Consider the following 14,748-nt stretch of genomic DNA (forward strand, 5'->3'; position numbering starts at 1 on the left):
AATCCCTTATCTGCCTATTGTGTTGCTCACAATACGGAGGTTCTGCAGTCTTGGGTTCAAATCCAGGCTCGGGATCTTTCTGTGTGGAGTTTGCATGTTCTCCCCGTGACTGCGTGGGTTCCCTCCGGGTACTCCGGCTTCCTCCCACTTCCAAAGACATGCACCTGGGGATAGGTTGATTGGCAACACTAAATTGGCCCTAGTGTGTGAATGTGAGTGTGAATGTTGTCCGTCTGTGTTGGCCCTGCGATGAGGTGGCGACTTGTCCAGGGTGTACCCCGCCTTCCGCCCGATTGTAGCTGAGATAGGCGGCAGCGACCCCAAAAGGGAATAAGCGGTACAAAATGGATGGATGGATGTTTTAGTGAGATTATTTAGTACCTGAAAGTCGGAGGGGTGTGGCCACGGGTGTGGTGACCGCCAGTCTCTCCGGTGGGAGGAGCTAATAGTCCACAGTTGCTGCAGGAGGACGCGAGCTCCGCTCATAACTACGGTAAGAGCCGACTTATTACCACAATTTTCTCACCGAAACCTGCCGGTTGACATGTGGTCGGGATCCATGTTCGCTTGACCGCTCTGTTCCATAGTAAAGCTTCACCTTCGGGGAATTTTAAACAAGGTCATGTGTTTTTGTGGCTAAAGGCTAAAATCTTCCCACCTACAGCTTTCTTCTTTGACGTCTCCATTATTAATTGAACAAATTGCAAAAAATTCAGCAACACAGATGTCCAGAATACTGTGTAATTATGCGATTAAAGCAGACCACTTATAGCTTGGATCGGGCTGGAAAATAATGTCCGCTACAACCCGAGACGTCAAACGCACGCGTCGTCATACCGCGACGTTTTTGAACAGGACACTCGGCGGAAAATTTAAAATTGCAATTTAGTAAACTAAAAAGGCCGTATTGGCATGTGTTGCAATGTTAATATTTCATCATTGATATATAAACTATCAGACTGCGTGGTCGCTAGTAGTGGCTTTCAGTAGGTCTTTAAATGAGGGAGGAGGCAAAAACTAAGCCAGACCCAGGTCAGCGTGTGCATTCTACCTGGCTGTAGGTGCTGGTGGACAGCAGCAGAAGATCACACAGCAGCTTCTGGTGGACTTCTTTATACTCTCTGCCCTCGACCACCAGTTTCCTCATCTTTCAACAACAAATATTGCTTTATTCTTCCGTGTGACTCTACTTAAGCTGACGACCAACCAACCTCGTGCTGCAGCAGAACGCGGTCGACGAGCAGCGCCCGAATGTGCTGCTTATTCCCGTGAAGCTGCAGAGACACAGCGTGGGTTAAGCCGGCCATAAAACCAAAGGGACAGGATTTATCCGCATCACTCACCCGGTTTTCCATGGACTTCTTGACAAGAGTGAAGCTCTTCCAGCGCGAGTCAAACTCCTTTTTGCGAGTGCCTCGGAAAAACATGAGGTCGCTGATGATCTGCGGTCACGTGCAGAAAAAAAAGCTTGGTTAGATACCGATAAATGCTTTAAAATGTAATATCAGAAATGATCAGTATCGGTTTCAAAGAGTAACATTTATGACTTTTTAAAACGCCGCTGTGTATTCGGACGTAGGGAGAAGTCCTAAACGCAATAAACCTTGAAGGCACTGCCTTTACGTGCTGGCCCAGTCACGTAATCCATCCGCTTATCCGAGGTCGGGTCGCGGGGGCAACAGCCTAAGCAGGGAAACCCAGACTTCCCTCTCCCCAGCCACTTCGTCTAGCTCTTCCCGGGGGATCCCGAGGCGTTCCCAGGCCAGCCGGGAGACATAGTCTTCCCAACGTGTCCTGGGTCTTCCCCGTGGCCTCCTACCGGCTGGACGTGCCCTAAACACCTCCCTAGGGAGGCGTTCGGGTGGCATCCTGACCAGATGCCCGAACCACCTCATCTGGCTCCTCTCCATGTGGAGGAGCAGCGGCTTTACTTTGAGTTCCTCCCGGATGGCAGAGCTTCTCACCCTATCTCTAAGGGAGAGGAAACTCATTTTGGCCGCTTGTACCCGTGATCTTATCCTTTCAGTCATGACCCAAAGCTCATGACCATAGGTGAGGATAGGAACGTAGATCGACCGGTAAATTGAGAGCTTTTCCTTCCGGCTCAGCTCCTTCTTCACCACAATGGATCGGTACAACGTCCGCATTACTGAAGACGCCGCACCGATCCGCCTGTCGATCTCACGATCCACTCTTCCCCCACTCGTGAACAAGACTCCTAGGTACTTGAACTCCTCCACTTGGGGCAGGGTCTCCTCCCCAACCCGGAGATGGCATTCCACCCTTTTCCGGGCGAGAACCATGGACTCGGACTTGGAGGTGCTGAGTCTCATTCAAGTCACATAATATCTACGTCTTTTCACACACACACACAAGTGAATGCAAGGCATACTTGGTCAAAAGGGACAAGCAGTAGAAAATGGATGTATGGATGGACTTTTTGGACCAATTAGGTAAAGTTGCATAATAGTGGTTGAAAAACCCTGGTCTAACAAACCTGAATGTCACACAATTCCAAAAAATAAAACATTATTGATTTATTTTAACACAAATTTGGATGTTTCCCATTTTTTCAAGTACTGGTTCAGGCAACGTTGAAGCACCGACACGATTTTAAAAGGTACAGATTTGGTTGTAGTATTGGTCACATCACTCATTTAGATTAGGCATTATTTTATCCAAACAGGACATACACATTGAGTCAGGAAGTTGTATTATAAACAAAATGTAAATAAAAAGAGAACCAAATTCCAATATAGTTGAAATAAGTACATTAATATCATTTGTAACATTATAAATATTTTTTTATAATTTTAATTAATAAATATTTTAAAATTATCACTTGTTTTAATCTGTTTGTAATTTATTCCTAGAAATATAGATTTTATTTTTCATATTAGTCAATTATACATAATGTTTTGTAAAATATTTATATTTTATCTCAATAAATACTTGGAAATCCTGAACTAATTACAATAAAAAAACAACCACAGGCAGATACAGTCAAGGTTGAAATTGTTGGAACCCTGATGCCGAGAGGAAAAACCCACAAAAATTACAAAAATAATTGTGAAGTGATTGATAATGGAGAAAGAATGACAAAAAAATTAACACACGGGAATCGGACGTTGCTTTTAAATTCTCATTCAAGAAATGTTATTAAAAAACAAACTCATAAAACTGTCCTGGGGAAAATGTTTGCCCCAGAATGGTCCATTTTTTTTGCCCTTCTTGAGGGTTTGTGGCTGTGTTTTTAAGTCAGTGGTCCCCAACCTTTTTGTATCCGCGGCCCGGTCAACGCTTAATAATTTGGGGGGGGGGGTCCTTTTTTTTGTTTTCTCTCTTATTTGTCATGAAAAAGGGACATTTTTGTCATGAAAAAGGGAGGTTTTTGTGGTTGGTGCACTAATTTTTTTTTAATGTTTTTATTGAATTTGACAGGTATTACAATGTTACAATGTACAATAGAACAATCAACACATTTTCCCCCTTTTTCCCCACCCACTTCCAAGAACAGCAACCCAACCCATACCCCATACAGACATAAACCCCCCTCCCCCCCAGGTCCTACATAAGTTAAAAGGTACAGTCACAAATGGAAAATAATTAGTACATCCCTTTCTTCTCAACATAGGCAGATAGTAAATATACACCAGGAATAAATATAAAAAAATAAATAAAAAGAAGCTGGTTTATGAAAGGTGAACTTTCTCATGTGTCCTGTAGCGTCTTTAATTTGGCTATGTAGTCAACCATACAGCCCCAAACAAAATAAAACTTCTCAGGTGCCCCCCTAAGATTGAACTTTATTTTTTCCAGATCTAAATACATCATAAGGTCTTTAAGCCATAAGGAGGCTTTTGGGGCAGAAAGGTGACTTCCACTCCAGCAAAATTCTCCTACGTGCTAATAAGGATGCAAAGGCTATACTATCCTTAAATTTTCTCTTTATTTGGAGATCTGATACCGTCCCAAAAATAGCCATTTCTGCACATGGTGTCAGATTTAAATCCAGTGCCTTAGCAAGGTGTTTGAAAATAGTTGTCCAGTAATCAAGCAAATGGGGACAAGACCAAAACATGTGCATCATGTTAGCAGGTGACATGTGACATCTGTTACAAGTATCCGAGATATTGGGATATATTTTGGAGAGTTTGGAATTAGTGAAATAAATACGGTGGACTACCTTAAATTGTATTAAATTAAGCCTTGAACAGGATGTACGTTGTTAATCTCCATCATCTATGGCTCTGCAAGATCTTCTTCCCAATTCCCTCTGATTTTATCAAGAGTTGTTTTACCAAACTGGGGGATTAAGGTGTAGATTTTGGAATTAGGCCTTTTTGATTTGTGGGAATATCTAAAATTGAATCAGTTAGCGAATTTGGTGGATATTAGGGAAAGAGAGACTATTTGATTTAACAAAATTACGAACCTGAAAGTATCGAAATAGGTGAGATTTTGGTAGGTCAAATTTTTCACATAGTTCACTGAAACTAGCGAAAACATCACCAATATATAAGTCTTTTAGCCTGCTAAGGTTTGACTGCTTCCATAGAGAAAACGCTACATCTGTGCTGGGAGGGAGAAATAGGTGGTTATTATGAATGGGGCTATGGTTGGATAAGCCCTGCAGGCCGAAAGTATTTCTAATTGAGACCAGATTCTAAGGGTAGAAATGACAATTGGACTACAAGTAAATTGGGATGGTCGATAAGGTAATTTTGATGTACTAATTTAAGTGTATATTGTGTTTTTTATGTTGATGTAATAATAATAAAAAATAAAAAATATTTTTTTTTTAAATAATTTTTTTTTCTGCGGCCCGGTGGTTGGGGACCGCTGTTTTAAGTCATTATCCAGCAGTCTTTCCGGCACTGTGTGACATTTCCCTCCACAATGCCTCCATAGAATTAATATTTAATCATCCCCTGCACAGATTAAAGACGCCCTGTGGCGAAGCAGCCTTAGAGCCTAACCGAATCTCCTCCATGTTCCACATTTGGTAGAATTTTCTTTTCTGTGAATCCTTCATCTGTGCGTCTGTATACAGAACATCAAGTACAGCTGATGAGACTTGCCAAAAACCTCCAGATTTGTCTCCCAAAAGCTTTGCGGCTTGTAAATATGTATCTAGACAAATTCTATTTTTATGTGTGTTGTGTAATTATTACCGTATTTTTTGCATACAACATGTTGTATGCAGTTTCCGCAATTACATGTTCAAGATTGAAAGGCATACTGGGTGACACAGAGTACACTGATGGTTGTGATATAAACAACTTTAACACTAATATGCGCCACGCTGTGAAGCCACACCCAACAAGATTGACAAACACATTTCGGGAGAACATCCTCACAGTAACACAACATAAACGCAACAAACAAATACCCATAATCCTTTGTATTCATGACACTTCCTGAATATATTTTACACCCTCGTGCCCCCAACACCGCCCACCTTACCGACGCACGGGTGGGTGTATAAAATAGTCAGGCTGTGTCATGAATACAAAGGATTGTGGGTATTTGTTGTGTTGCGTTATGTTGTGTTACTGGGAGGATGTTCTCCCGAAATGTGTTTGTCGTTCATAATTGGTGTGGCTTCACAGCGTGGCGCATATTACTAAGAGTGTTAAAATTGTTTATATCACAACCATTAGTGTACTCTGTGTCACCCAGTATGCCTTGCAGTTGTGTGGGTGTTGCCGCAGAAGCCACGCACAACATGATGCTGGACCGACAAGCAGTATCGTACATGTTGTAGTAGGCGACAAAGCCAATGGCTTCTTAGCACGCCCTAATACTTATTATCTGGGTGACTGCCGGCAGTCATTCAGGAGAATAATAGCGTCTCTTATTGTCTTCTTCGCTTAATGAAACAGGTCTTAACTGGCTCTTTGAATGGCAAAGGATACCGATCCAGAACCACGCATATCAATATTTCCGGATGGTTCAACCAATACCCATATTACAAAGGATTCTGGGTATTTGTTGTGTTGCGTTTATGTTGTGTTTACTGTGAGGATGTTCTCCCGAAATGTGTTTGTCATTCTTGTTGGGTGTGGCTTCACAGCGTGGCGCATATTAGTGTTAAAGTTGTTTATATCACAACCATTAGTGTACTCCGGATCACCCAGTATGCCTTTCAATCTTGAACATGTAATTGCGGAAACTGCAATACAACATTGTTGACCATGGGTGTCAAACTCTGGCCAACTGGTTCAACCGCCACCCGCCCGAATCCAGTTAAAATCTAATTTTTCGTCATGTCAACCACCTGACCCGCGGTTTATCCGCGAACGAGACCACAAACCGCGCATCTCTGGCGCCTTATAACCCGGTGCACCTAATTGACCTTACCAACCTCAAAGCTATTTTATTTGGTGCATATGTTACTTTTCTGAATTGCAATATACAACTAATGACCATTGTGGGGGGTTTCAACATGCAGGAGACAGTTCCAAGCACCTTAATGACGACAAACAGCGACTTGGTGTCGTCCTCCGTGTGTTCCAGGATGTGATCTGGTTGGATGGAGAAGACGACCATGTCGGACCTCACTGGCTGCTGTTTGAGACCTGCAAATGTTTACTCACGCAGCAGCAGCCTCATGGTGTGGCAGATGGACACTCTGTAGTTCTCCCGTGCATCATCTGTACGCACACGGGGGTGCAATGAGCGACCTTATCACAAACCGCCTGTGTTGTTCTTCTTACCGTAGTCCACGCCGATGTGCAGTTTGACCTCCCCGAGGTTCACCATGGAGGGCACTCTGAGTGCAAGCAACATACATTCACGTCTGTTTAAGCAGTGTTAAAAGTGGGTGTGTCAGCAGGACTCACAGGTCAGCGACGTGAGGTCCATCCAGTGGGGGAAGCATGCTGCCAGCCCCAGGAGGCAGTGCTGCACGATTGCAAGGCTCTGCAATAGCTCCTCCCTGCGAGTGAGGTTACACATTACACAAAGACGCTGAGATCATTATCCATGCGTTTGTTACGTCTCGCCTCGATTACTGTAACGTATTATTATTACTTTTTGCAACTTAACGCCAAAAAAACGGAAATGCTGATTATCGGTCCTGCTAGACACCGACCTCTATTTAATAATACAACTCTAACATTTGACAACCAAACAATTAAACAAGGCGACACGGTAAAGAATCTGGGTATTATCTTTGACCCAACTCTCTCCTTTGAGTCACACATTAAAAGCGTTACTAAAACGGCCTTCTTTCATCTCCGTAATATCGCTAAAATTCTCTCCATTCTTTCCACTAAAGACGCTGAGATCATTATCCATGCGTTTGTTACGTCTCGTCTCGACTACTGTAACCTATTATTTTCGGGTGTCCCCATGTCTAGCATTAAAAGATTACAGTTGGTACAAAATGCGGCTGCTAGACTTTTGACAAGAACAAGAAAGTTTGATCACATTACGCCTGTACTGTATATACCTTTATATACATATATACATACATATATACCTATACTGTATATACCTTTATATACATACATATATACCTATACTGTATATACCTTTATATACATATATACATACATATATACCTGTACTGTATATACCTTTATATACATATATACATACATATATACCTGTACTGGCTCACCTGCACTGGCTTCCTGTGCACTTATGATGTGACTTTAAGGTTTTACTACTTACGTATAAAATACTACACGGTCTAGCTCCATCCTATCTTGCCGATTGTATTGTACCATATGTCCCGGCAAGAAATCTGCCTTCAAGGACTCGGCTTATTAGTGATTCCCAAAGCCCAAAAAAAGTCTGCGGGCTATAGAGCGTTTTCATTTCGGGCTCCAGTACTCTGGAATGCCCTCCCGGTAACAGTTCGAGATGCCACCTCAGTAGAAGTATTTAAGTCTCACCTTAAACTCATTTGTATACTCTAGCCTTTAAATAGACTCCCTTTTTAGACCAGTTGATCTGCCGTTTCTTTCTTTTTCTCTATGTCCCACTCTCCCTTGTGGAGGGGGTCCGGTCCGATCCGGTGGCCATGTACTGCTTGCCTGTGTATCGGCTGGGGACATCTCTGCGCTGCTGATCCGCTCCGCTTGGGATGGTTTCCTGCTGCTCCGCTGTGAACGGGACCTTTCGCTGCTGTGTTGGATCCGCTTTGGACTGGACTCTCGCGACTGTGTTGGATCCATTATGGATTGAACTTTCACAGTATCATGTTAGACCCGCTCGACATCCATTGCTTTCCTCCTCTCCAAGGTTCTCATAGTCATTGTCACCGACGTCCCACTGGGTGTGAGTTTTCCTTGCCCTTATGTGGCCTACCGAGGATGTCGTAGTGGTTTGTGCAGCCTTTGAGACACTAGTGATTTAGGGCTATATAAGTAAACATTGATTGATTGACATGCCGCACCTGTACAACACAACCACATTTAAAGTCCTACTGAAAGCCACTACTAGCGACCACACAGTCTGATAGTTTATATATCAATGATGAAATATTAACATTGCAACACATGCCAAAACGGCCTTTTTAGTTTACTAAAATTGCAATTTTCAATTTCCCGTGAGTTTCTTCTTGAAAACGTTGCGTAATGATGACGGGGGGGGGGGGGGGGGGGGGGGGGGGGGAACGTTACGGATTGTAGCGGACAGTTTGGTCAAGCACCGATCCCAGCTATAAGACGTCTGCTTTAATCGCATAATTACACAGCGTTCTGGTTATCTGTGTTGCTGAATCTTTTGCAATTTGTTCAATTAATAATGGAGACGTCAAAGAAGAAAGATGTAGGTGGGAAGCGGTGTATTGTGGCCGCCTTTAGCAACACAAACACAGCCGGTGTTTACTTGTTTACATTCCCGAAATATGACGGTGAGGCTTTACTATGGAACATGGTTCCCGACCACATGTCAACTGGCAGGTTTCGGTGAGAATTGGTGGTGTTAAGTCGGCTCTTACCGTAGTTATGAGCGGAAAGCTTGCGCCGTTGCTCCTGCAGCTGCGGACTCTCTTTCCTCCTCCCACCGGTTGCCCCCGACCGTCGGATGCTTACACCGCGGAGGAGAAAAATAAAAAATCTTAGCCCGGCTGCCTTCGCCTCGATGAGAAACGTGGCTTCCCTCGGAGACACTGGCGGTCACCACACCCCTTTGACCTTCAGGTTGTACAGGTACGACCATATAATCTCACTAAAACACTAGTAACAGAGATAAGGGATTTACGGACTGTGAGGAAATATGAACGCTGCACACACACACAGCTAAAAGTAGTCTGCTTTAAAGGGGAACATTATCACAATTTCAAAAGGGTTAAAAACAATAAAAATCAGTTCCCAGTGGCTTGTTGTATTTTTTGAAGGTTTTTTTCAAAATTTTACCGGTCTCGGAATATCCCTAAATAAAGCTTTAAAGTGCCTTATCTTCGCTATCTTCGAAACCACTATCCATTTCCCTGTGACGTCACACAGTGCTGCCAATGTAAACAAACAATGGGAATACCACAGCAAGATATAGCGACATTAGCTCGGATTCAAACTCGGATTTCAGCGACTTAAGCGATTCAACAGATTACGCATGTATTGAAACAGATGGTTGGAGTATGAAAGTATCGAAGAAGAAACTGAAGCTATCGAGCGAATAGCTATTGACGTTATTCATAGCCATAGCATGGCCGAATAGCTGCGTTAGCATCGCCGGTAAAATGTGCGGACCAAACGATCAGGACTTTCGCATCTTGTGACACTGGAGCAACTTAAATCCGTCGATTGGTAAGTGTTTGTTTCGCATTAAATGTGGGTGGAAGGAAACGTAATATAGTTGCAAATGCATCTACAGGTTATCCATACATCTCTGTTCCATGTCTGCTTTAGCATCGCCGGTAAATAGCATGTTAGCATCGATTAGCGTAGCATGTTAGCATCAATTAGCTGGCAGTCAACATCAACAAAACTCACCTTTTTGATTTCGTTGACTATCGTTGCAAATGCATTTGCAGGTTATCCATACATCTCTGTGCCATGTCTGCTTTAGCATCGCCGGTAAAATGTGGAGACACTCTGGTACATTCAATGGGGGTCTGGCGGCAGACACTTTGGCATCTTGGGGCCAGTGGTGCAACTTGAATCCCTCCCTGTTAGTGTTGTTACACCCTCCGACAACACACCGACGAGGCATGATGTCTCCATGGTTCCAAAAAATAGTCAAAAAAACGGAAAATAACAGAGCTGAGACCCGGTGTTTGTAATGTGTTGAAAATGAAAATGGTGGGTGTTACCTCGGCGACGTCACATTCTGACGTCATCGCCTACAGCGTGATAAACAGAAAGGCGTTTAATTCGCCAAAATTCACCCATTTAGAGTTCGGAAATCGGTTGAAAAAATAGATGGTCTTTTTTCTTCACCATCAAGGTATATATTGACGCTTACATAGGTCTGCTGATAATGTTCCCCTTTAACCGCATAATTACACATTATCAGGACACCTCAATGATGGACGCTTTTGACCTCCCTCCCTCCTCAACGACACTTGGAGTCGAACTTTTGCAGATTGGCCTCAGTCTAACAAACATTATCACACCCAAGACAATTGGGCATACATGCGGCATGGCGTAGTGCAGGGGTAGGGAACCTATGGCTCTAGAGCCAGATGTGGCTCTTTTGATGACTGCATCTGGCTCTCGGATAAATCTGAGCTGATGTTGCTTAACACGATAAATAATGAATAATTCCACTTGTAATCACAGTGTTAAAAATAATGTTCAAAATATAAACTATTCTCATGCATTTTTAATCCATCCATCCGTTTTCTACCGCACCTGTTCAAGAAGTTGCGTTAATGGTAAGAAGTTATTTATTTATTATTGGTTAGTGTGGGGCTTGCCCTCCTGGGGGTTCTTCAGACCACCAAGCACCGACATGAGAGCCTGTTTCAGGGTTACAATAATGGGTTGTACTTGTATAGCGCTTTTCTACCTTCAAGGTACTCAAAGCGCTTTGACACTACTTCCACATTTACACATTCACACACACATTCACACACTGATGGAGGGAGCTGCCATGCAAGGCGCTAACCAGCACCCATCAGGAGCAAGGGTGAAGTGTCTTGCTCGAGGACACAACGGACGTGACAAGGTTGGTACTAGGTGGGGATTGAACCAGGGACCCTCGGGTTGCGCACGGCCACTCTCCCACTGCGCCACGCTGTTTTATTTTTCAATACGTTTCCAGAAATAGTATTTCCAGTCTCTCCTCCTGGCTGCTGCTTATAACAGAGCGACAGATGATTAGATAATTAAGGCCCAGGTGGGCCCTCCACACACCTGTCGCTGAAGGCCCGCAGGCCACGCCCCCTACACAGTTAGCTTCAGAATAACAATGTTATTACAAAGGATAAGAGACCTATTATACTCTAGAAATGTCGGTCTTACTTAAAAAATGCACGTGTTTAGTTGTGTTCAGCGTTAAAAGAAAATATTATATGGCTCTTACGGATATATATTTGAAAATATTTGGCTTTTTGGCTCTCTCAGCCAAAAAGGTTCCATGGCTGCAACACGTGCCAAAGTGCTAAAATATATTCAGGAAGTATCACGGATACAAAGGATTCCGGGTATTTGTTGTGTTGCGTAGTGGGTAGAGCAACCGTGCCAGAAACCTCAAGGTTGCAGGTTCGCTTCCCACCTATTGACATCCAAATCTCTGCCGTTGTGTCTTTGGGCAGGACACTTCACCCTTTGCCCCCGGTGCCGCTCACACTGGTGAATGAATGATTGGTGGTGGTCGGAGGGGCAAACTGGCAGCCACGCTTCCGTCAGTCTACCCCAGGGCAGCTGTGGCTACTGATGTAGCTTACCACCACCAGGTGTGAATGAATGATGGGTTCCCACTTCTCTGTGATCGCTTTGAGTATCTAACAATAGAATAGCGCGATATAAATGTCATCTATTATTATTATTATACTCACACAGTATTTTAGACATCTGTGTTGCTGAATCTTTTGCAATTTGTTCAATTAATATTGGAGACGTCAAAGAAGAATGATTGTGGGAAGCTTTAGCCTTTAGCCACACAAGTGTGCATTGCACGGAGGGTTTTTTTCCCCCACTACAGAGTAGGCCCCCCTTAGGATCCAAGTCTAGATTGTAATTTTTTACTCATCTTCTTCCCCAGCGTTTTATGTTTTCCCATCTTTTACGGGGCGCCTCATTAGCGTTCCTGTTCTGTAACCCTAATTTTGAATGGGTTTGTGCTGTAAACAAAAATTGCGTTGTACTTGTTGCAATGACAATAAATACCTACCTACCTACCCAGAGGACCAATTTCACCACACCTAGTGTGTGTGTTGACAATCATTGGTACTTTAACTTTAAACACCTGCTCATTGACTGCTCTCCAGAGACGTGGCCCTCGATGCGCTCCAGCTCGGGGCGCAGAAGGCGGTACAACAGCTGGAAAACAAAGTCCTCCTCTTCCCGGCTTGGAACGTGCCAGCACAGACCCAGAGCGGACACGTCGCCGGGCCGACCCCAGTCCTGCACACAGAAGCGGGAAGTGCGGTGAGTAGGGCGTACTTGCCAACCTTGAGACCGACGATTTCGGGAGGTGGGGGGGGGGGGTGGTCGGGGGTGGAGCGCGGGGCGTGGTTAAGAGTCAAATATTAAATATATATATATATATTAAATATATAGATATATATATATAAAATACTTGAATTTCAGTGTTCATTTATTTACACACATACACACACATAACACTCATCTACTCATTGTTGAGTTAAGGGTTGAAATGTCCATCTTTGTTCTATTCTCTGTCAATATTTTTCTGACCACAGCTATAGACTCTCTGGCAGAGAAGAAGTCTAGCAAAACTCCTATCCATTATGGACAACACCTCCCACCCACTACACTCGGACCTTGCGGAGAGAATGAGCGAGTTCAGTGGAAGGCTCAGACTCCCAAAATGTAACACGGAACGACACAGGCGGTCCTTCATACCGACAGCCATTAGACTGTATAATGCACATGTTCTTTGACTGCACTTAAATGTAGAATATATTTATATTATTCATTTATTATTTGTATATTACATTTTGGGGCGGTATAGCTCGGTTGGTAGAGCGGCCGTGCCAGCAACTTGAGGGTTGCAGGTTCGATTCCCGCTTCCGCCATCCTAGTCACTGCTGTTGTGTCCTTCGGCAAGACACTTTACCCACCTGCTCCCAGTGCCACCCACACTGGTTTAAATGTAAAAATTAGATATTGGGTTTCACTATGTAAAGCCCTTTGAGTCATTAGAGAAAAAGCGCTATATAAATATAAGATCACGGGTACAAGCGGCCGAAATGAGTCTCTCCCTTAGCGATAGGGTGAGAAGCTCTGTCATCCGGGAGGAACTCAAAGTAAAGCCGCTGCTCCTCCACATGGAGAGGAGCCAGATGAGGTGGTTCGGGCATCTGGTCAGGATGCCACCCGAACGCCTCCCTAGGGAGGTGTTTAGGGCACGTCCAACCGGTAGGAGGCCACGGGGAAGACCCAGGACACGTTGGGAAGACTATGTCTCCCGGCTGGCCTGGGAACGCCTCGGGATCCCCCGGGAAGAGCTAGACGAAGTGGCTGGGGAGAGGGAAGTCTGGGCTTCCCTGCTTAGGCTGCTGCCCCCGCGACCCGACCTCGAAGAAGATGGATGGATGGATGGATGGATCATTGTTTATTCTGAGCGAACTGTGGTGCTGAATTAAATAAAGTACATTTTAATCTACATTCTATTCTATTCTATGTACAGTAGATGGCAGTATTCTCCTGTTTAAGAGTGTCACAAGTTCACAACATTGGATCTTACGGCAGACGGACTGCTGTACGGTAGAGGAAAATGTGACTGCTGTTGTTGTGTGTTATTCCCGGGCTGGGCGGACTTTAATGAAACTGCCTAACAATAAACCCACATAAGAACCAATAACTCGCTCTTGATCATTCTACAGTTATAACGTCATTAGGCAGATACGCTCCTTATACTGTGGGAAAGCGGACGTGAAAACAAACTGTCGACACGTCACTCAGGTCCGCTTGGAGCTGGAGTGGGCGTGGCCTCCAGCTCCGCCTGAATTTCGGGAGAAAATTTGTTCCGGGAGGTTTTCGGGAGAGGCGCTGAATTTCGGGAGGGTCGGCAAGTATGGAGTAGGGAAAGATGGCGTCTGGTGAGCTCAGTGGCATCGCACGACAAACTGGCTATAAAATAAACACTTGATGGCCATGAAGTGCCGATGAAAAGCAACAAAAAATTGCAATGGCAGTCCAGAAATTACACAAACATGACCAAGGTTGTTTCTTTAAAGAGTTTTTGTTCTCTTGAGTGCTGCTAGGAGATCTACAGGTCAATGTTGCCTTTTAAAAGAAACAAAAAAAACACTACTTAAAGATAAAAAATGCTATAAAAAATACATAAATGTTTTTCCACTGACGCAATCCCACTTGCTATACTGTAAAAGCATCCTTTGATCTTCACTGCAGGAGTGGCAGTATAATTAGCATCCATTCATGAGCCATAACATTAGGGACAGCAGCAGGCTCTCTGCACGCGCTTTAAAATATCAATCAAATCAGTTGTCGGGTTAGAACAGGGGTCGGGAACCTTTTTGGCTGAGGGAGCCGTGAAAGCCAAATATTTTGAAGCATCAGCGTCCCGCGGGAAGTCTCAAGTTTAAAAAAAATAGAAACAATTATTTTTTTTAAATCTGTCCTTTCTAATCCATTTTCTACT

General features: G+C 43.9%; 1 pseudogene; it reads right to left on the reverse strand.

The window, feature by feature from the left end:
* LOC133557227 (proteasome activator complex subunit 4B-like) overlaps positions 1 to 14,748 on the reverse strand; it is a 199,170-nt pseudogene that overhangs the window by 65,215 nt on the left and 119,207 nt on the right.

Source organism: Nerophis ophidion, linkage group LG08 (assembly GCF_033978795.1).
Source record: "Nerophis ophidion isolate RoL-2023_Sa linkage group LG08, RoL_Noph_v1.0, whole genome shotgun sequence".
NCBI lineage: Eukaryota > Metazoa > Chordata > Actinopteri > Syngnathiformes > Syngnathidae > Nerophis > Nerophis ophidion.